The 22204-nt window shown below is 36.4% G+C and overlaps 1 long non-coding RNA gene across 1 annotated transcript in view; it reads left to right on the top strand.

Annotated features, from left to right (window-relative positions):
- LOC141511042 (uncharacterized) overlaps positions 1-22204 on the top strand; it is a 117854-nt gene that overhangs the window by 47742 nt on the left and 47908 nt on the right. The window lies entirely within an intron of this gene.

Raw genomic sequence — 22204 nt, 5'->3', positions numbered from 1 at the left:
GTCCTAATTAGTATTTCTGAGGTATAAATAGACTGAAAATTTGAAAACTTACTTTCTTGAGCAGTTTAAAGCTCAATAAAGACCTTCTAGTTTTATCCAGCCCAGTAGGTACTTAAAGACATAGTTCCTGCTTAGTTGTAAAACTGAGCAAGGGCCTTTCCTTCTCACCCTGCACCTTCAGGCTCATTAAAGATCCAAGTTTAGGATTAGAAAAATGCCACCATGAACAGAGGAAAAGAAATCCTATCAATGATAAAGGTGGGAACCTGGAGGGGCTTGGGTCTAACTGAAAGGAGAGGAAATGTGATCCAGGAAGCAGAATTGAATTATGACCTGATTATTAACCTGAGCTTGAATACTAAGAATGTCTTGGATAGGGTGCTTGACGTGAAGTTAGGGAGACCTGAGTTTAAATCTTATCAGATGCTAAGAGTGTGACTCTGGCTAAGTCATTTAACTTTCTATGTCTCAATTTTTCTTTGATGAAAAATAAAGATTTTGGTTCAATTGCCTCTATATTTCCTTTAAGTCTAAGTCAACGATCCTATAATGATTTTCCCAAGACATACTGCACTAAGCTGTCTGACCGAGTCACGTTTACCTAGAAGTGGCCCTAGAATAGCCTTTTCTTGATTCATTTCAATGGTATTTCATTTTCTTTTCTTTTTCCCAATTCCATGCAAAGAGGTTTCAACATTCATCTTTTTGTAAGCTTTTGAGTTCCACATTTTCCTACCACTCTCCCTTCCATCCCCCCTCCTCATGATAGCAAGTAATCTGATATAGGTTGGAAATGTACAATCATATTTTACATATTTCCATATTAGTCATGTTGTAAAAGAAGAAACAGAACTAAAGGAGAAAAATATGAGAAAAAAAAGTTTTAAAAAGTGAGCATAGTATGCTTTGTTCTGCACTGAGACATCATAATTTTTTTCCCTGGATATGGTTGGCGTTTTCCATCTTGATGCATTTGGGAGAGGGGGAGATGGAATGGCAGGACCCATCAGCTGAGCGTGTCTCTGGGTGTCTTATGTGGAATCCCAGGCCTTTGTATTGGCGACAAGATCTAACACAGCTGCTGTTTAAATCTAAATCAATGAGGAGAGTCTGATAGCATCCAAAACTAGATAAAACTGTCAAGGTAAAAAAAAGTTCTAATAAAGCACAAATTAGGCCTTGGGTAGAATCAGAGACCAAGAGGAAACAAACAAACAAACAAATGCAGTGAGCAAACAGACACTCTATATCTATATATTAATATCTGTATTATATCTATATCTATATCTATTATAAACATATATGCCTATTTGTCTGCATGTGTAATGTGTGCCTATGTACATGCAGGCACATAGACATATGCATGCATATTTATGAGAATGTATTATTTTATACATTTTTCCTTTTAGAATTTTGAGATCTTAACTTTCTTTCCCTTTCACTCCTCCCTTAGCCACTAAGAAGGCAAACAATATGATATCAGTTAAACATGTGAAATCATGCAAAACATATCTTCATATTAGTCATTTTCAAAAAAAAGCAAAAAAAACCAAAGTGAAAATTATATTTCAATTTCCACTTAGAACTCATCATTTCTCTCTCTAGAGATAGCATTTTTTCATCATGAGTCCTTTGGAATTGTCTTAGATCCTTGTATTGAATAGAGTATCCAAGTCAATATTTTTGAGATAAGCTAAGCCCACCTGTTATCAAGGAAAACTGGAAAATGGACAATCTCGGGACTTTCTAGGGCTCTGATGTTTCAGAACTCTGGAGAGCTTTTTGACTTTTAAGCATCCAAATGTCAATTAAACCAAATAAACTCTCACCTTCTAAGGAAGGAACATTTTATGTTCCTGTAAATGAGCCATAATTTGCATGATCAGCTCTCTCCTCATTTTAGAAAGGGCTAATTGGGAGAATAGTATTTGGTATCTCTTTCCCGGAGAAGGTCCCCATGTCAATGATTTGAAGGTCCCCTTGGGACCAAGAACTCCTTTACATGGGTTACAACCAGGGGCATCCTGGTTAATGTTTAACAAGAGAGCCTTCAATTTTTTTTTTTTAGGAAAAAATATTTTTTTCCCAATTACCTGTTAAACAGTTTTTAGCATTTGTTGTTTTTTGAGTTCCAAATTCTATCCCTTCCTCCCTTCCTCCCTCTTTGAGACAGTAAACATTCTGTTATAGGTTAACATGTGCAATCATGTAAAACAGTTTCATATTAGATGGGCTCTTGATTTTTTTAAATGTACACACAACACACTTTTCATTTTAATCTCACATTAACATTTTCTCCATCACTTTCTTAATTCAAGCCAATCAACAAAACACAACATCAAGCCTAATGTGTGGCTTTTGCCTATTTTGTGAAGTGTCAACATTCCCTCTGAAAATTTAACAATCAGTGTTAGCACACTCCCCTGGAAATGCATCCTTAGCTTTTATAGCCTTCACCCACGCACCCCCCCATGTCATTCACCCCACAAAGCACCAGGCTTTGGGCTCTGTCTTCTGCCTTCCATCAAAGTGGTCTAAGTGGCTGAGTCCTCTCAGCCCAGGGCTAATGGATACACAGTAGTGTTCTGGCTCACAGACCAACCTAGCTAACAGGAGAACACTTTATTCAATGTGTCCAACTGTTGCAGAAAATTGATCTTTTGTAACACAAACAGCTGGACCCCCTATATTTGGAGATCTCAGGGAGTTGCTGATGGCAAACACATTAAAATCAAACCTTCCAAGAAAGCAGACTTTTCAGGCCTTCTGGAGAATCACCCCACATGGGTCAATCTCTTTGAGAGAAAGTGAGTTATTTAGTGTAGGATCTTAAAGGTAATACAGAAAACTGAGTTTGTCAATTAACTAATCAATCAACAAGTATTCTCTTGGCACCCACTATTATCTACAAAGATTAAAATGAAGATGTCCCTACTTTCATTCTAACTGGGGAGACAAGGCAGGTGTGTATAGAGGTGTAATTAAATACAGTAATCCCTTCCCCATTGCAGGGATTGGGAGAATGGTACCCACCCCCACAATTAGGAAAATCAGCCTAAAATTTTTTTATCTTTCCTTTGTATCAGAGAAGTCCTAATTTTTCTTTATCTTTTTTCTTATTTTTTTATTGATATTTTGTTTAATTTTTCCAATTATAGACTATGGTAGTTTTGCAACATTCATCCAATTGCAAATTTTTCTACCACCCTCCCATCTCTCCCCCCTCCCCTTGGTGACATTCTGGAAAAAGTTCTACATGTACATTTATGTTTAATGTATTTACATATTAGTCATTTTATGTAAGAGGAATTAGGAAGCCAGATTTGAGCTCAAGGTCTCCTGAGTACAGGACCAGTAGCTCTATCCACTGGACCACTAGCTTCCTCCTTTATCTTTAATAGGGTGTCTCCTTTTTGTGTTAAGTTTTTGGTCATAGGCTATATGTAGGTCAGTGGTGAGTAAAAATAATTTTTCTGTGTTGTCTGCTGCCTTTTGAGTGTCTACAAAAGTTCCAAAAATTCCTATTTAATTTCTTATAACAACTCACAATATATTAAAACTGTGGTACATCAAAACCTCTATGGGGAAAGTCGCCATGTAGAAAGAATAACTAGATAAGTCAAATAAATAAGTTAATTATTCAGTGAAGGAACCAGGAAAGGCTTCATATAGAAGGCTATTCTCAGGCTGAGTTCTTGAAGGAAACAGGGATTCTTACAGGCTAAGATGAGATAGATGTTCACTTCTAATATGGACATGAATGACAATACAATTGTATGGAAATGGGAAATTATCATGTATGAAGAATAGCAAGAAGAATCATTTATTTGAGCCATAGAGTAGGGGAAAGATAGCAATGAATAAGAGAGGAAAGGTAGGTTAGAGGTGAGCTTGTGAAGCACTCTAAATGCCAAACAGAGGAATTCGTATGTTTTCCAAGAGAAACTTGATATAGTTACTTATTGAGTATATGATCCTTAGGAGTCACCCTTGGGCTGTAAAAAGAGAGGACTGGACTCTTTGGCCTGTAAGTTGTCTTGGAGTCCTAATATTTTATGCTAAGTATATTCCAGTAAAATTTTATTGATTACAATTACTCATTAAGTCACTGGACTCATCTCTTATTTGTCTTATACAAAGTACTTAGAAAGAATACAGAAACAAGTTACTTTTCCAGCCAACCCAAGAAGAGGATGACGCTGTACTCATGGGATAGCCTTGAAAAGTTTTTCTCTATTTTACTCATCTAAGCCCACCACTATCAATTTTGGGCTTTTTTTTCAGTGAGCACAGTACCGAAATTAAGACAGAAAATTACTGCTATGATTGATGTGTAGCTAATGCAATTAGGCTAAAGTTAAGTGCTCTCAAAGGCATACCTTTCCAGTGTGGCATTACAGATTTGGTTATCTCGTAACTGCTATACCCTGAAGGCTTTTTGGTAATGAAACATCTGTCTCCATCACATCCCAGAAACCAGAACTTTCAATTTGCTCCAGATGAAGGGAAACAGTACAGAAGGGGGTGGGCAGGGAGAGAGAGAGAGAGAGAGAGAGAGAGAGAGAGAGAGAGAGAGAGAGAGAGAGAGAGAGGAAGAGGAGAAGAGGAGGCATAGGAGAGATGATGCCAGGTGATTATCTCTTTTCAGGAAAACAAAATTGATGCCCCTTTGGCCAAAACTCAAGGATGATTAAAAAAAGCCAAGAAATTAGTATCAGTTTGAGTAAATTGAGAGTCTCCTTCAGTGGTTGAATTTCTGTCACTATTATTGACAATTCATTGAATTTCAGCCATTTACATTTCATTCATTCACTCACAAATTTTTTTAAAAGAATATTTAACTGCTGTACATGAGACTGTATCGGCTGCATTGATTGGGTATGCAGGTCAGTCATTTCTATCTTCTCTTCTGGTAGCCTCTATCTGCTTAGAACACATGGCATCAGCTCCCTTAGGAGCTGATGATGATGCTTTCCCTTCAATCTCAAAGAAGGCCATGTCATCAGAGAGGTGATTCAGTGAGGGTTGCTGTGCTAAGTCACTAGTCTCTCACTCTCTCCTCCAGAGCCATCTGGGTCTAGTGACCAGATATGAATCAGAATGACTGGAGATAGTCCTGGATACAAGAAGCCAATCAGGGTTAAGTGACTTGCTGAAGGTCACATAAAGTGTTTGATCAAAATTTGAACTCAGGTCCTCCTGACTTGAGGGCTGGCCCTCTACCCATTGCACCATCGAGCTGTCCATATATCATCTCATTATCAACAACAGCTATGTTTATTGAATCCAAGTTCTCTCCCCTGAGCTTGCATCCTACAAATATAATTTTGTTTGCTGTTCAATCATTTGAATCATGTCCAACTCCTAGTGACCTCATTTGGGGTTTTCTTGGAAGAAATACTGGAATGCTTTGTCATTTCTTTCAATATCTCAGATGAGAAAATGGAGACATTGGTTAAGTGACTCTGTCAGGGTCACAAAGCTAATGTCTTAGGTTAAATTTTAACTCAGAAAATCAGCTTCAGTTGATTGACACTCTATGCACAGTACCACCTAATTCCCCATCCTGTGAGTGTTTACATACATGTGTGCACACTCACAAACACACATATATACACAAATATGCACAAATAATTGTATACATGATTATGGGTGTATATGTGGAGAGAGAAAGAGTCTGTTTTATATTTCAAACTGAATGTCCTTATAGCTTCTTAAACTTATCCTGTCCAAAATTGAAGGCATTATCCTTCATCCTCAACCTTGTCCTTTTCCAAACTTCCCAATTTCTAGGGCACCATTATCTTTACAATCTCTCAGATTCTTGAGAGTCTTTACTCTTACCCCTCATATATAATCAAATGCTAAATCTTTCCATCTCTACCTTCATAACATCTTTCAAACAGGAAGAACTCTTCTTCTCTACTCATACAATTTTTATCTTATTTTGGGCACTTATTTTTATATCTAGATTATTGTGATAGTCACCAATTGAACTCCTTGTCTTGGCTCTCTTACTTCCTATTTATCCTGTGCATAGCTATTAAAATGATTTTCCTTAAGCACAGATCTAACCATGTAACTCTCCTACTCAAGCAACTCTGCAAACTCCTTATATAAGATGAGAAAAGAGTCTCTTATGGCTGGTTTTAAAACCCTGTGCAATCTGACCACAACCTACCTTTCCACTCTCACTGAATATTTTTTCCTATTTTTTTCCTATTCTGTATGTTATGGTCTAGCCAACCTGGCTTCTAGCTGCTTAAATGGTTCTCCATCTCCTGATTCCACAGAATCAGAATCAGAATCAACTTCCATCATATAATAGTTTCTCCCTTTAAGAAGCAGAAACATGAGGCAACTCATCCTCATACCTTCAACATATGCAATATTAAGCCCTATTTTGTCTCATTTAGCATATTTTAACCATTGCTTACTACTCACTCTTCATCTTTCTCCATCACATTCTTTCCTACCCAATCTGATCTATTATCCTAGGATTATTAATTCTGACATATCCATTCCAGTTTCCCTGGATTGGCATCCTCTACAAGTCCCTGGTTTCCACTTTGACTTGAAATTAGATTTCATTTCATCTCCTCTTCTGATTGTGGTCTACTGGCTTCTACCTTCAGACTAAGAGCAACTGTTGACTTCTGAGTATGGACAAGCCCTATCCCTTTCTAGAACCTATTTCTTATCTCTGCCCTTGAAGCCTTCCCCCTTTTATCTACTGGGGAAACTTTCTTCCTGTCAATTGTTCCCATCTCTTTTATCTTTAATTTCTCTTTCTACTAATTCCTTCTCTGCTTACAAATGTATTCAGCTTTCTATTATTCTTTAAAAATATAAAAGTTCAACAAACAAATAATCCTTCCTTTGATCTTGCTACTTCCTCAAGATATTCCCCTCTCTCCTCCACTTCACTGCTGTTTCTAGAAAGAAAAGTTTACCGAGTCCCTCCATTTTTCATCACCTACTGACACCAGCAGTCCCTAGAAATGGACTTCCATCCTCATTTCTATAAACTACTGCTCTCCTTTCTTTTTAATACCTTCCTCATCTATGTAAACCCATCCCAATTAAAGTGAACACATGAGGCCCAAATACCTCAATTAATTAATCAATCAATCAATCAGGATTCTTAAAGAAGTTTTAAATTGTCAAACAAGATGGCCTCTCATTCCTTGTGAGACATGAACTCCTTTGACTGGATCAAGAAAGGAACAGATAAGATTGTCTAATCAAAGAAACTGGCTATAACTTCTGGATGTTTGAAATTTCTAGAGAAATTTCAGGAGTTACGCAGTCAAACAGAGTACTAACCCAATGTTGATGGACTCCAAGGAGATGGCCATACAGAGAAAGGGTTTAAATGCTCAGTGGCAGATACTGTGTTAAATGCTGAGTATATAAATACAAGGAAGAAGCAAGTTCCTACCTTCAAGAAGGCATTGATGGAAGATAATATATAAAGGGAAGCTAGAGGTAGAGGAGGGGGATACAAATACTTCTTAGTGGCATAGAGAAGATCAGAAAGGGGATCAGAAAGAGTCCTACTTCCTGGAAAGATATGAAGAAACCTCATTTTTCAGAAGCAAGGTAGAAGGCAAGATTGGGGTTTGGGTTAGGACGTGAAGCAAGCCAGATTATAGCTGAAATCTGTCAGTATCAAGATGAGTATATATTAGATGGGGGAAACTGAGGAATCTAGCCAGTACCCTGAGCGTGAATCATGTTTGAAGAACGAGTTTCTCCCTTCCCTCCCTCTGTCTAGAATAAAAGACTGTGGATTTAGATGCACAAAGATAATTGTTTAAGGAAGGAAGCAGTTTCAAGGAGCTTCATACTTATACCAGAGAAGAATGTAGTCTCATGTTCTCTAGGACATTATGTCAATTTAAATCCTAGAAGCCTTGGGTACTTTTTGTAACTCTTGTATCTTACACATGTATCTCATTATCAATTGCTAGGCCTAAGTCCACTCTTCCCATGGACCTGTGGATATTTTTTGGAAGAGTATGGCCCAGTTTTTTAGGGGGGATGTTTACACCAAATGATTTTACTAAAAGTTAAATAAGTCTATGATGGGGGTGCAGCTAGGTGGCACAGTTGTGAGAGTGTCTGGGAAAGTCATTAATCCCTGTTTTCCTCAGTTTTCTCATCTGTAAAATGAGCTGGAAAAGCTTCCTCTCATCTCTCTTGAGAAAATCTCTAAAGAGTTCGTGAAGAGGTGGACAAACTACCCAACAATAACAACAAAATCTATGGTGTGTTTGTTAATAGTGAAGCACGTTGTATAGGATGACAGCACTGAAATGTAATATCTCTAGGCTACTCTTGGAATCCTGGAGGGAGAAGACCAACTGAACAAAGTCAATGAGAGATAGGGAAGTAACTCTCAAGGGTTCGCAACCTCTCCAAATTCTATGCCTTTGTCATGACAGCCAAGTGGCACAAGGAATAGAATTCTGGAATTGGGAAGACCTGAATTCAAATCCTATCTCAAACACTTTCTGGTTGTGTGACCCAGGGCAAATAACCCAACGTCTGTCTACCTCAGCATTCTCATCTATAGAATGGGAATAATAATAATAGCATCTGCCTCAGGTTTAATGTGAGGGAGATACGAGAGAATATTGATCACTTTGCAAATTCATCCAAAATAGATTAGTAAAGAGAGAGCAGGGATGTCATGGACACCAATGAGGAAACTATTGTAATAATCTAGGTGAGAGGAGATAAGGGTCTGACCTAAAATAAAGAACTTAGTGATAGGAGAGAAGTTAAGAGAAAAAAGATCTCTTCTACTATTCCTTTTTGTTCTCTTCCACTCTTCCAGTTACTTATAGAATAAGATATATATATATATATATATATATATATATATATATATATATATATATATATATGAAATGATAGTTTTTTTTTATAATTTGTCCCTTTTAGATTTTAATCTCAAGGGCAAGGATTCTATAGAATTGTTTTTGTTTTGTTTTTATGTAGGGTCTTATATATAGTAGAAAATGCTGAATCAACGTTTAGTCATGGAACTTCCTAAGCCTTACTAGTAGAATACAGAAAGTTGAGTCTGAATATGACTCTAAGAAGCAAGTATAATCACAAAATTTCAGTTAGAAGAGACTAATCACAGAAGTCAACCTGTTTATCCTTTATCAACACCAAAACTTCTACAGCATAATCATGCAGACTTTGTTTGAAGACCTTCAACATGGGGGAACCAGCACTTCCTATGGTAATCCATTTCCTTTTTGGCTGCCTCTAGATTTTAGAGAATAATCACAAAGCTTCATGTAGAGCCCTATGGTCACCTCAAGAGCGGGAAGGGACATTAAAGATCATTTGGTCACTCATAATAAAATTCACTTGTCAACTACCTTCCCAAAAGGAAGAAACCCCTCCCTGAGACCCTATGTCTTAATTGGTGGTTCCATTTCTGGGCTAACTATTTCAGGAAGATTTTCATAATTTTTTCAACCTTCATTTCTCTTACACCTGGACCCAGCACTCAGATTATTCCCCTTTTCCAACCACCTTGATCCCATGTTGGCAATCTTCCTCCTCCACCTTCATGTCTAGTTCCACTTTATTTGTTGTCTTCCCTCATCACAATCTAAATTATTTGAGAATAGGGATTATGTAAAGTGTTTGTATCTCCTGTCCTTAGCACATTATCATCATTGAGTAATTAATAAATACTGGATCTATCTATCCATCTATCCATTTATCTCTATTTCTATTTATGCATTTATCATCTATCTAGGCAGTTAGGTAGTATAGTGAATAATGCCTGGAGTCAGAAAGACTTATCTTCTCAAAGTTCAATTCTGGCCTCAGTCCCTTAGTGGCTATCTACCTCTGGGCAAGTCATTTAACCCTGCTTGCCTCAATTTGATCATCTGTAAAATAAACTGGAGAAAAATTTTGCAAACCCCTCTAGTATCTTTCCCATGAAAAGACAAAATGGAGACAGGAGGAATTAGACATGACTAAAAATGGCTGAATAAAGTCATCTACCCATCCTCTCATCTGTATCAACTCTCTTTCTCTAACACACACACACACACACACACACACACACACACACACACACACACACATATATATATTATATATATAATATCTATCTATATAGCTATCTTTAATTTTAAGATGAAGAAACAGAGAGGGGCAGCTAGGTAGCGTAGTGGATAAAGCACCAGCCCTGGAGTCAGGAGTACCTGGGTTCAAATCTGGTCTCAGACACTTAATAATTACCTAGCTGTGTGGCCTTGGGCAAGCCATTTAACCCCGTTTGCCTTACAAAAAATAAAAAAAATAAAAAATAAAGATGAAGAAACAGAGACCTTAAGAACTGAAGGGTCTTACCCAGTTCATACAAACAACAAACAATAGAGTCAGAATTAAAATTCAAATCTTAAAACTCCAAAATCCAGTACTCTTTGCCCCTATTTCTTAACAAGACTAATAATAAATTCAAGATAATTGAGATTAGCAAACTATTATACCAAGAAATGACAAACATATTTTTGCTTATTTTTTATATAAAACAGAAAGTCCCTGAAGCCTAAATGGAAATGACCGCATGCTTCTGCCATCCTTGCTGTCTGGTAGCCCCATGTCTTTGTAATGAAAGTTGCAGCTGGACTCTTCAATATCCAAAGCTAATTGTTAACCAAGTCTCTATGCATCCAATAAGCTCAATTGGTGTGCTCTAGGAATTGCTGTGTTACTCAGAATTCATGTAGATGCAAGAGGGTACAATGATTAGTAACCTGATGTAGGGGTCCACAGTGGAGGGCCAACTCAAAAGGATGCATGAGGTACATGACCCAAATTTATATAAAAGAAGTCACTGCCTCTTCAGATCTATGTGACGAAGGAGACTGCATGGGCAGCCTCGACCTTCTCAGGCCAAGTGTGCAGGGAACAGAATGAAGACTGGCCCAGTAGCCCAGAAGGTAAGACCCAATCTGCCAAGCCAATGAACAGGAGCTGTTGCACTGATCTCAAATCCCTCGTTAGACCCCAGCCAGACGGTGATGAATTATTTGAAGTCTGGAATGATTTGTGAATAATGAAAATCGCCCACTTGATGAAGGCCAGCAATTGGTGCTATTCAAAACCTGCCAGATATTCAGATCAGATCCCTGACATATGTAGGCAGAGTGTGAGAACTCATCCAAATAATTCATTTGGAAATAATGATAATGTGATAGCAATAAGAGTAGGAGAGATTATATGCATGTGTGCTTGAGTGCACACATACATATATGCATGTATGAAAAATAATCAATAAGGATAATATACATCCAACTACAGAACCCTTTATTTCGGAAACATGAGCATAGATATTTCTAATTTTTTGTTGCTGAAATCATTAATACAAAGTGTTCATACATTGTAATGTAGACTTTCAGTCACATATACAGCATGTCAATAATGTTCATTAATAGACAAATCTATCAGTGAACTTGTCATATGATTGATATAAAGCCTCCTTCAGTGGATGGAAAAAAGTAGCCTCTTCATCCCTACCTAAATAATTCTTGTATAAATTGCTTCTTTCTTGGCACTTGGATCCCCAGTATGTTACTTAGTAACTGGCACATAGCAGGTGCTTAATATATACCTGTTGATATGTCCATAGATCTTTCATACAGATTTTATCAAATATTACAGCCCTACAGGAGCTAAAAATTCTCTGGGGTGACCAAGAATAATATAGATAAATAAAGCCTATGAAAAATAAAGCCCACATTAATTACTGACCCTCTGTCAAATAACCTTATTCTTCCCCAATGGGTCCTGAGTAGACTACATAGTACATCTGTTGCTAGGATGGAGGAAAGGAAGTTTAACATCTGTTTAGCTGCCTGAAGTCAACTCTGGAAGATGGAAGGCTTGAACGGCTTATGTAGTCATCGTTAAACAACATCTGTGGAACATCAACATTATGTGAGTTCAGATTACAAGGAAGACAAAGTCTCTGCTGATGGGCTTAGAATTTAGATAACTCCAAATGGAACTGGAGATGGGCAGAAAATATTATAGCCTATTTGAAAGTACATTCATCTAGCTTTGTACCACTGAGTGAATGAGATCTGTCTCCTAAGCAATTTCATTTGGCCCCTTTCCCAAATACCTCTTGCACCTTCTTCTGGGGAGTCTATGTGCATTATGTTGTTCAAAATGCAGTTCATTTATCTCTGCTCCTAAACCTACTCCTCCTTCTAAGTTTCCTCCTTCTGTTCAGGAAACCATCATTCTTCCAGTCATACAAATTCACAATCTCCTAATTATCCTAGAATGCTGGACTTAGAGTAAAATAATTTTTTGTCCTTCATTTTTGAAAAAGATCATGACATCAGGGAAGTGATGTCATGACAATCACATGATTTGGATTTGAGTGAGGGGATGCTGTGCTAAGTCACCAGCCTCACTTTTTCCTTCAGAGCCATTTGGGTCCAGTGGCCAGATATGGATTAGGACAACTGGAGACGGTCCTGGGTACAAGGCAATAAGGGTTAAGTGACTTGCCCAAGGTCACATAACTAGTAAGTGGCAGGTGCCTGAGGCTAGATTTGAACTCCTGTTCTCCTGGCTTCAAGGCTAGTGCTCTATCCACTGTGCTACCTAGCTCCCCACTTAGAGTAAAAAAAAAAAGATACTTTCAAATACTGTCTCAGATTCTTACTGAATGTGTGATCCCACAAAAGTCATGCAATCATCCTCAGTTTCAGTTTCCTCATCTGGATAGTAATAATATCTACCTTACATGGTTGTTGTGAAGATCAAAGGTTATATAAAGCATATTGCAAGATTTAAAACATTTTAGATATTATTATCTTTGCTTTCATTCATTTCTCAAATCCAATCAATTGCAAAGTTTTATATGGATTGTCTCTTTGTCACATCTCTCTACCTCTTTCTCATCACACACAAAGCCACCACCCCATTGAGATCCTCATGTCCTCCAACTTGGACGATTGCTATAGGTTCATAATATCACTCTCTTCTTTCATCGTTTTCCCTCTCCAGGCCATCTTCCACATAACTTCCAAAGTGAGAAATTAAATGTATACTTCTGTCTGTGCCATTTTCCTGATAAGGAGATTCAGTGAATATTCTCTCTACTTACTGATAAAGAGGCGTTGGAGTTAAGATGCCCAATGAGACAAATGTCTTTTATAAATAACCAATGTAAAAATTTGTTTTTTTTTCAATAGGAGTTTTGAATTGGGTTTTTTTTGCTTTTTAATAGGAGGAGATAGGAGATAGAGAAAAATTTTTGTTAACTGAAAAAATAGAAACACTTTAAGTTTCAATGATTTCCTATTGCCTCTTTAATAAAATACAAACTGTTATAAAGCATTGTCTTTTAAAAAGAAAAAGAGCTTGTTTTTGAAAGCTCTCTATGTTCTACTCCAACCTATCTTTTTAGACTGATTGCACATTTCTCCCCCTCCTGAACTCTCTGTTCCATCTAAATTAGCCTGCTTGTTGTTCCCTGTTCATGACAGGGAACATGACAATCTAACTCCCATTTCTATAATTTTTTTGTAGGCTGGAAGCTCTCACTCCTCATTTTTGCCTCTTAAAACTCCTTATTTCTAGGTTAAGTGTTTCCTTCTTCAATGGACTTTTCCTGATTGTTCCTCTTTCACCTCCCACATTCCTACAAAATAACAACCAAGAAAATTATGTATTTATTTTCTATGGATATATCTTTATACATAATATTTCCTCTAGAAAAAAAATATGTTGGTGATAGGAACTATTTATTTTTTTGCCTTTGTATCCCAATGAATCTATTCTGATCTTATCAATTTTGAGTGTTCTACTAGAGACAGATCTTCTCTCTTTCCTAAACAGCTCTTTCCCACGCTATCCTACTAGTTCATCATTTTTTGTTCATTAAATGTCTTCGGTGATTTCTCTGGACATTAGAAGGATACCAGGCCAGCGTTAAGACTGACTACCTTTCACCCCTTGACTTTCTTTTTTTTTTTTAGATTTTTCAAGGCAATGGGGTTAAGTGGCTTGCCCAAGGCCACACGGCTAGGTAATTATTAAGTGTCTGAAGCTGGATTTGAACCCAGGTACTCCTGACTCCAAGGCCAGTGCTCTAACCACTGCACCACCTAAGCCGCCCCCTTTCCCTTGACTTTCAACATGTAATCAACCCATTGTTTTCCTAGCGTAAGTTTCCCTAATAGAATATTTCATTTCCTTTCTTATGAGTACCTTTTTTTCCTAGATTTGCAAGCTGTCTGTTCATATCATATGTCTTTTCATTGCCCTCCTTGTGATAATTATTTTCAATTCTTCGGAAACTGTGAAATTCCAAATCTTGTTTTCATGAAACTAAAATGGAAGAGTATTAGTTTTTAAAATAGAGGCCTTTGTTTTCCTGGAGAAGTTAGGGTCATTAAAGGAACCTGCAATTTCTGGAAGGCATTTCAGGACACATTCCTTCTCTCTCTAACTCTGGGTCCAACTCATTTCTATTTGTACTGTCTGTTTCAGATATTAATGCTGAGAGATAAGCTCTATGAGTTTCCCATCGAACATAATTTTATAACCTGTGTACTGTACAGGTAATATACCTGCACAATAAACCTGTACAATAAATCTTCTTCTTCCACTTTTTCTTTACTCTGTGGATAAGCAGATCAACTCTTTTGACTGGTTATAATAATCAATACATAAGGGTTTTACAGTGTCATAAGGTTTGATGCAATTATCAAAATGTCATCCACAAACAGAGCATCTGGAGGACTTTACCATCCACAGCAAATCCCTCTTCTATTTTTCCCTGGATCTCCTTATCCTCCATAGTGATGAAATGCCTCTGACAAGCATACATCTTCCTGTCCTATGCCTCACTAATATTTTATGATCAATGAGTCACTAAATAAATCTGTTGTTATGTCTTTCAAGGAATCTTGAAATAATCTTGCTGAATGAATGGAAAATACTTTATTTATTGGAAGAGAATGCTATATTAATCAAATTCTTTTTTCATAATCAATAGTACAAGTTGGTTCTTGTATTCCTTACATGATTCTAAAGGTGAAGTTAGCTGTAAAAATATTTCCTATTAATACCCTTAATTAGCATAGAATCTCATACTCTAGGCAAATAGAAAAGTAAGCATATAGGTTAGTATTTCATGTAGCAATGAACAGAGAATTAGGTCTGGAGTCAGGAGGATCTGAATTCAAATCTCATTTTAGACTTAACTGCTGTCTGCCTTAGTTGTGTCAGTTATAAAATATGGATAATAATCACAGCTGCCCTCCCAGAGTGGTTGTGAATATGAAATAACACTTGTAAAGCACTTAGGACAGTGCTTTATACATAGTAGATATCTTTTTCCTTCCTAAGATTTTTTTTCATGCCTTGATACCTTTGCATCTTACAGATTCCTTATATAGAGATTATTCAAAGCTCTTCCTTATTTCACCTCTAGGATCACTCTCTTTATATAGACTTGGTCCAGACTGCTTTCCCAACTCAGTTCTCTTTATTTCTATTTCTCTCTCCCACATAAATTTAGAGTCAATGTTCATTCTTGATAGTGAAAAGTTTGTTTTAATTATTTTTTAGGTCTTTTTCAATTTTTTTTCTATTTCTTTTCCTCCTATTTTTATCTTTGAATGTACTCTGCTTAATTAGACCTCTTGTCAAGCTTCGCCTTAAACTGGCTTTATCTTCCATTGTTTCCTTCTATTCTGAAACAGAACATTGATAATCATCTATCATCCTTCTTCAAAATATTTGCAAAATAATGTATTCTCAAAACCAATATTGTTTTGGTTGTCTTTATTATCTTTCTCCACTTGGAAGATAAATCAAATGTTTACCGACAAAGGTACTTTTGGAGATCTTTTTCTTGTGGCTACTGATCTACATCAGTTAAATTTTATTATTGATGACTAATATATTTAGCAAATATAATATACATGTCATGTATATTCTATATGATATGTTACATAGTAGATATATTTATACATATATACTTTTGGAGATCTTTTTGTTGTGGCAATTGATTTATCTCAGTCAAACATTCATTATATAAAAACATATATTATATATAAAATGTATTTTACATAGCATGCATATACATATATATTTAAGGTACTTTGGGGGATCTTTTTGTTATGACAACTGTTTTATATCAGTTGAATTTTTATTATACATAATAGAACATTTATAATATATAGTACCCATGTTATGCACACACATATTTATATGATAGATTGTATCTTATATATTATCATTGACACCTATATTGTAAACAGCAAGATCATTTTTGCTATGAATTATCCTTTTCATTATTGATTATTTGTTTGAAATGATCAGGATTGAGTTGCTTTAATCATGTTACACATCTTTTTCTTATTCCTATTCTATTATTATTTTACTAATTACAATCTTTGTTCTGCCTCATTGGTGGTTTGACTGCACATAGACAGCTAATTCAGGGATAACTCCCATTTTCAATAGTGAATCTTGTCTGTCACTTGAAATTTAACCCAGTGCCTCATTTTTCTTGAATATTTGAGATGTAAAGGCATGAGGCGTCTGTGCATTATATATATACTCACAAATAGCTATATTTAAGCATTTTTATTCCTTCTTCCTTTTCCATGCTTTCATATGCTTTGCTCAGTATTCTTACCTATCCCTTTGCAATGAACTTGCCATGTATCAAAATACATCAATTTCTTCATATGATTTTTTTCTCTTTTATTCTTCACAACCTGTATCAGTGTAAAAGTAGCATGTATTTTCATAATGATCTTTTTTGCAAAGACAACATGAGTTCTGTAATACAAGATGACTATTCTTCCAAATAATATTTCTTGATGTCTTGTGCATAGTACAATATTTCATCTTATCTCATTTATAGCAAGGATGATTATTAGATAAGAAGCCCCATTTAGAGAATCAACAACCAAATTAAAATATACTGATGGTCTAAAACTGTATTGTTAGCAACTATTCCCCATTTCTTCCTTGTTGTTCTTCGATCCTTTCAGACATGTATGAATCTACATGACCCCATTTTGATTTTTTATTGGGGAAAGGAAAAAATATTGAAGTGTTTTGCCATTTTCTTCTCCTGTTCGTTTTAGAGATGAAGAAACTGAGGTTAATAAGGTTAAATGATTTGCTCAGGGACACACAACTTGTAAGTATTCTGAGGCCAGATTTGAACTGAGAAAGATGAGTCTTCTGGTCTTCAATTTCTGGATGACAATTATTTTATACCAGTTAAATTTTTATTATAGACATAATACAGGACATATATAATATATAGTATACATGTCATGCACATACATATTTAAATGATAGATTACATAATTTACATATCTTCTTTGACACCTGTATTATAAACAATAAGATTATTTTTTGCTATGAATTTCAGGTCAAGTACTATTTCTGGTGCACCACCTTTCTACTCCTAGAAATGCATGTGGTCAGACAAAAGAAATCCCTCCATCAGCCATATTTTAATATAATATAATATTAATAATATAATATAATAAAATATAATAATTTTTTTTAAAAATCTCAATCTGCATTCTGAGTTCATCACCTCTCTAAAGAGATGGTAACTTGTTTCAGTATAAGTACTTTGAAATTGTAGTTGATCATTGTGTTAATTCCACTAAGCCTTTTAAAGTTGTTTGTCTTTAAGAAATTGTTATATGCATAAAAATTTTATTCTGGTTTTTTCCTCACTTTTCTTTGATTGAAGTCTTGCCAGGATTCTCTGAAACCATTGCCTTCATTTCCTATGGAATAATAATATTCCATCACATTCATATACCATAACTTGTTTAGCCATTACCCAATTTATGGGCATCCTCTAAGTTCTCAATTTTTTGCTACCATAAAAAGTGTTGTTATAAATATTTTCCTTGTTCTTTGATATTTGGGAGGTTTAGTCCCCATAGCATTATTAGTAACTCAAAAGATACATGCAATTTAATAATTTAGAGGAATAGCTCCAAATTCCTTTCCAGAATGATTAGACCAGTTATCAGTTCCACCAACAATGAATGCGCTGAAGTGCCAGATTTTTCCACTTACTCCAACATTTGTTACTTTTTTCCTTTGTCATTTTTTCCAGCCAGATAGGTAAGAAGTGGTAACTCAGAGAGAAACAATTATTTATTAAGACCTTATTATGTTCTAAGAACTATAAGTGCTAGGGATTCAGTTGCTGCTAGAAATACAAGCAAAGAGAATCCTACCTCCAAAACGTTTAACTTACATTCTTTTATTTTTGTATTGAGGTAAGGTAATCAGGGTTAAGTGAATTGCCCAGGGTCACACAGCTTATAAATATCAACTCTGAGGGTGGCATTTGAACTCAGGTCCTCCTGACTCCAGGGTCAGCAGCGCCACCTAGGTGCCCTGAGTTTAGCTTATATTCTAATAGAATTATATATATTCTAGTGGGAAAGATCACGCTTAAAAAAAAAATGAGGTGAAAAATGGAAAAGAACAGAATAAAGGCTGGTTTTGGCCCCTGAATAAAATAGAAGCCCTAGCAGGACATCACCAAAGGGATAAAAAGAATGGACCTTGCAGAGGGATATTCCAAATCAAGAAAACTGTTACATTCATTGAAAATTTAGGCCAAGGTGGCTCCCAGAATCTGAGGAAATATAAAAAATAAGGCAACCAGAAAAAATGGTTTTAAAGTCTACATATTAGAGATAGGACAATGGAAGAGGGGAAATGGAGGCTGATTTGGCCCCTCAACAAGAGGGAGACAAACAGAGTGATAAAGGAGAGTACCATTAAAGTACTAGCTTCCAAGTCTTACCATGGTGGGGGGACTACATGTTTTTCCTGGAGAATCTGCTTCTCAAGATGATAGCCCAGCATTCTGCAGTCTCTACAACTAGTTAAAGGTCATAGCCCTAGAGAACAGGCTTACTTTTTGCTTGTAGTCTGATCCTTTACTGTGTGTATTGAACTCCTGGGTATAAGACACCATCAAATTTCAAAATATTTTTAATAAAACTCTGTAGAAAGGGCAGCCTGTTCATTTTGATTCTCTACTGGGTCATTCAATTAAAGTCCATATTCGGGAAAGCCTCAGTCATCCTGACCATATTTTCTATTAGTAATAATAATAAAAGATAATTATGAGCCTGTCTGTCAGATAGTTGAGGCACCAGTACCTCAAGTTAATTAATTGCTAATTAAGATTTGAAGGGATGACAGTGGTTCTGATTTCATAATGCCTCTGAAAAATCTTACTTGGTAAAAGTGAATTTAAATGTCCATGTCTTTAAACACTCCTATGATTTGAAAACTGATAGGAAGGCTGAACAGTCTCCAGCACTGATCACACTTGGATGATGTGGCCTGGGGTGCTACAAAAAATGACAGCCCACCGTCTTCTTTCTTGGGTTTGTTATTAGCAAGTTGGAAACGGAGATTAATGGAGTATTCATATGATTTGTACTCCCTGCTGAATCAGGAAGTCCTGTCCAATAAAGTTAAAGGAATCAAAGAATCTTAAACCCCTAAATAACTTCAAAGTCTCTTCTTTATTCAATGAAAATCTTACCTGGTATTTTCCTAGTTCTTATGTGCTTATATGATACACACTAGCTAGAGAAAACATGATAAATGGATTAAGCTGTCCAGTCTTACTTGTTGCCCTTTGATGTAGAAGGAGACCCTGCTGAAGTGAGAAATAGCAGATTGTGCTTGCCTGAAGTCAATGCAAAAGGGTCTGTAGAGTTATATTATACTCCAAAGAGCATATACAGACCTGTTTAAATTCATGCCTGGCCTAAACCAGCATTCCTAGCTCTCTGGGATTCAGACTTCTTAAGAGGCTTCTGTGTGCCAGGGGATGGTTCCCATTCCAAAATAACATCTTTCAGTCATTTAGAAGATAAAATGACAAATTATAATGGGTTGATCCATTTTTTTTTCCTTTATCGAATGAGTCAAAAATCGAACTAGTCAAAATCAAACTAATCAAACATTTTGCTTGACTTTGAAGATACTTGAAATCCAAGAGACTTGCATGATGACCCATGTCTCATTCTCCAGTCCAGAGCAGTGAGTAACTCTTCCAGCAATGGAAAGGGTCAAGATCCCAGATATCTGAAGACCTACAGTTAGAACTGAAAAATTCTAAGGCTTGAATCAATTATCTCACACCCATCAAAAAGATCAAATCCCCTGGTTTAAAAGATGAAATAGGGAATCTCTTCTTGTGAGTCCCTTGCTTCCCTATAACCCTCTCCTTGGCACTCAAGGGGAGATAGTGGTGATTACTAAAATGATGTTTCTATGTAAATACTTCAGGGTTTACACAATTTATCAATATGAGAACTCTCTCCACCATGATTTCCCATCATCTTCTATCAAAGTAATAAGAAAAATCATTATTTCTATTTGCCTCAGTTTTCTCATTTGTAAAATAAAGATAAGGACAGCATCTTCCTCATAAGAATTGTTGTGAAGATCAGATAAGATAACATTTGTAAATCATTTATCACAATGTTCATCACACAATAGGTGCTTATTCTTATAAACTCATAATCTGTATAAACTTAAATGCTTATTTTCCCCTCTCTCTCTTCATGCCCTTCTGTGCAGACAGCATGACATAGTAGAGATAGTGTTAGATTTGGATTCAGGAAGACTTGAGTTTAAATTTTGATTCAATCACCAAGCAGCTGTGTGCCTCTGGGGAAGCCACTTATCTGCAGAATGGGGGTCATAGCAATACTTCCCCCCATAAGATTGTTTTGAAGCTCCAAGTGCTTTGCAAACCCTAAAATATTCTATAAATGCAAGTAAGAGTACTGGAATATCTTCATGCATTGCTGTGCCTAAAAGTACATTTTGGTTGGTCGTGTCTCATATACCCAGATAATTTCTCACCAGCCTTATAAAAGGGCTTTGATAGCCCACTTTTCTTTTCATTTTGCAATCTCTCTTTGCTTGGCAAAATAAGTCAGGATGGGATCAAGAAAGGAAGAAATATGGTCAATTTAAGTGAAAGGAGACAAGCAAACTTCTTAGCTTTCAGACCTTGTCTGACCCAGAAGGCCCAGCAAGGAGTGACCAAAGCTGGGGCTACTGAAGCAGGCCCTCCACCAAATAGTCAATTCTTCCTAAAGCCAATGACAGGTAGCCTACGCTGCATATTCAGAGTTGAGTCTTACAGACTGCTGAACATGCAACCAGTAGAATGGGGGTAGAGAGGTCAGGCTGTCAACATTTACTCAGGAAAGAAGAATAGGATATACCTTTTTTTTTCCTGGGCATATTTCAAATAATATTATCTTAAAAGCAACTCAACCATGAAATGTTACAAAGTGGTGCAAGTAAATGGATGTTGTTAAAATGTTGGGCATCCTTGAGAAGGGGGAATGCAAGCCAATCAACAGAATGAGGGAAATGTTCAGAAAGAACACAGTGATTTGCTGAAGTTAACCAAAGGACCAGGTCACCATGCTCCTTGAGTTTGCTTTTGCCTCTCACTATGACGTGGTTTATTATTTATTTTTTCTTTCCTTTAGCATCTGCCAGTTCCTTGTCTAAAATCATTTGGGAATGTGAACTCTATGCTCCGTTCTTTATGCCAGCTTTCAATCTTGACACAGATAGCTGTAGCTGCAAGAATGGCTGCCTGCTTGAGAAAACAGCCCCAATTTCAGTGATAATCCTCCTTTATCACGAAACCTGTTTAACAAGAGCCTTCCATATGATAAGGCCTTTGTTCAGTATCTATGGGACTGCATGGTTTGTTAGTCAAACTAAATCGATTTATTGGTGTAGGAATACCAATTGAATCACATGGAGTGATAGAACAAGTTCATTATGGGAGTTATAACTTCTCAAGAATCATCATCTTGACTTCAGGAATGTTGAGAAATGGAGAGATGGGGGGGTAAGAAAGGAAGAGAGGCAAACAGAGAAATGAAGAGAAATAAAGCAAGAGGGAGGGAAGGAAGGAAGGAAGGAAGGAAGGAAGGAAGGAAGGAAGGAAGGAAGGAGAGATAGACAGAAGATGGGAAGAAAAGAGGAAGGGAGAGAGGCAGATGCAGAGAGATGGAGAGAAACAAAGAGAAGGGGAGGAAAGGAAGAAGTGAGAGAGTGAGGGAAGGAAGTAAGAAAGGAAAGAGAG

The sequence above is a fragment of the Macrotis lagotis genome, chromosome 2 (genome assembly GCF_037893015.1).
Source record: "Macrotis lagotis isolate mMagLag1 chromosome 2, bilby.v1.9.chrom.fasta, whole genome shotgun sequence".
Lineage (NCBI taxonomy): Eukaryota > Metazoa > Chordata > Mammalia > Peramelemorphia > Peramelidae > Macrotis > Macrotis lagotis.
Note: the sequence above shows the minus strand (reverse complement) of the source record. Positions and strands in the feature narration are given on the sequence as shown.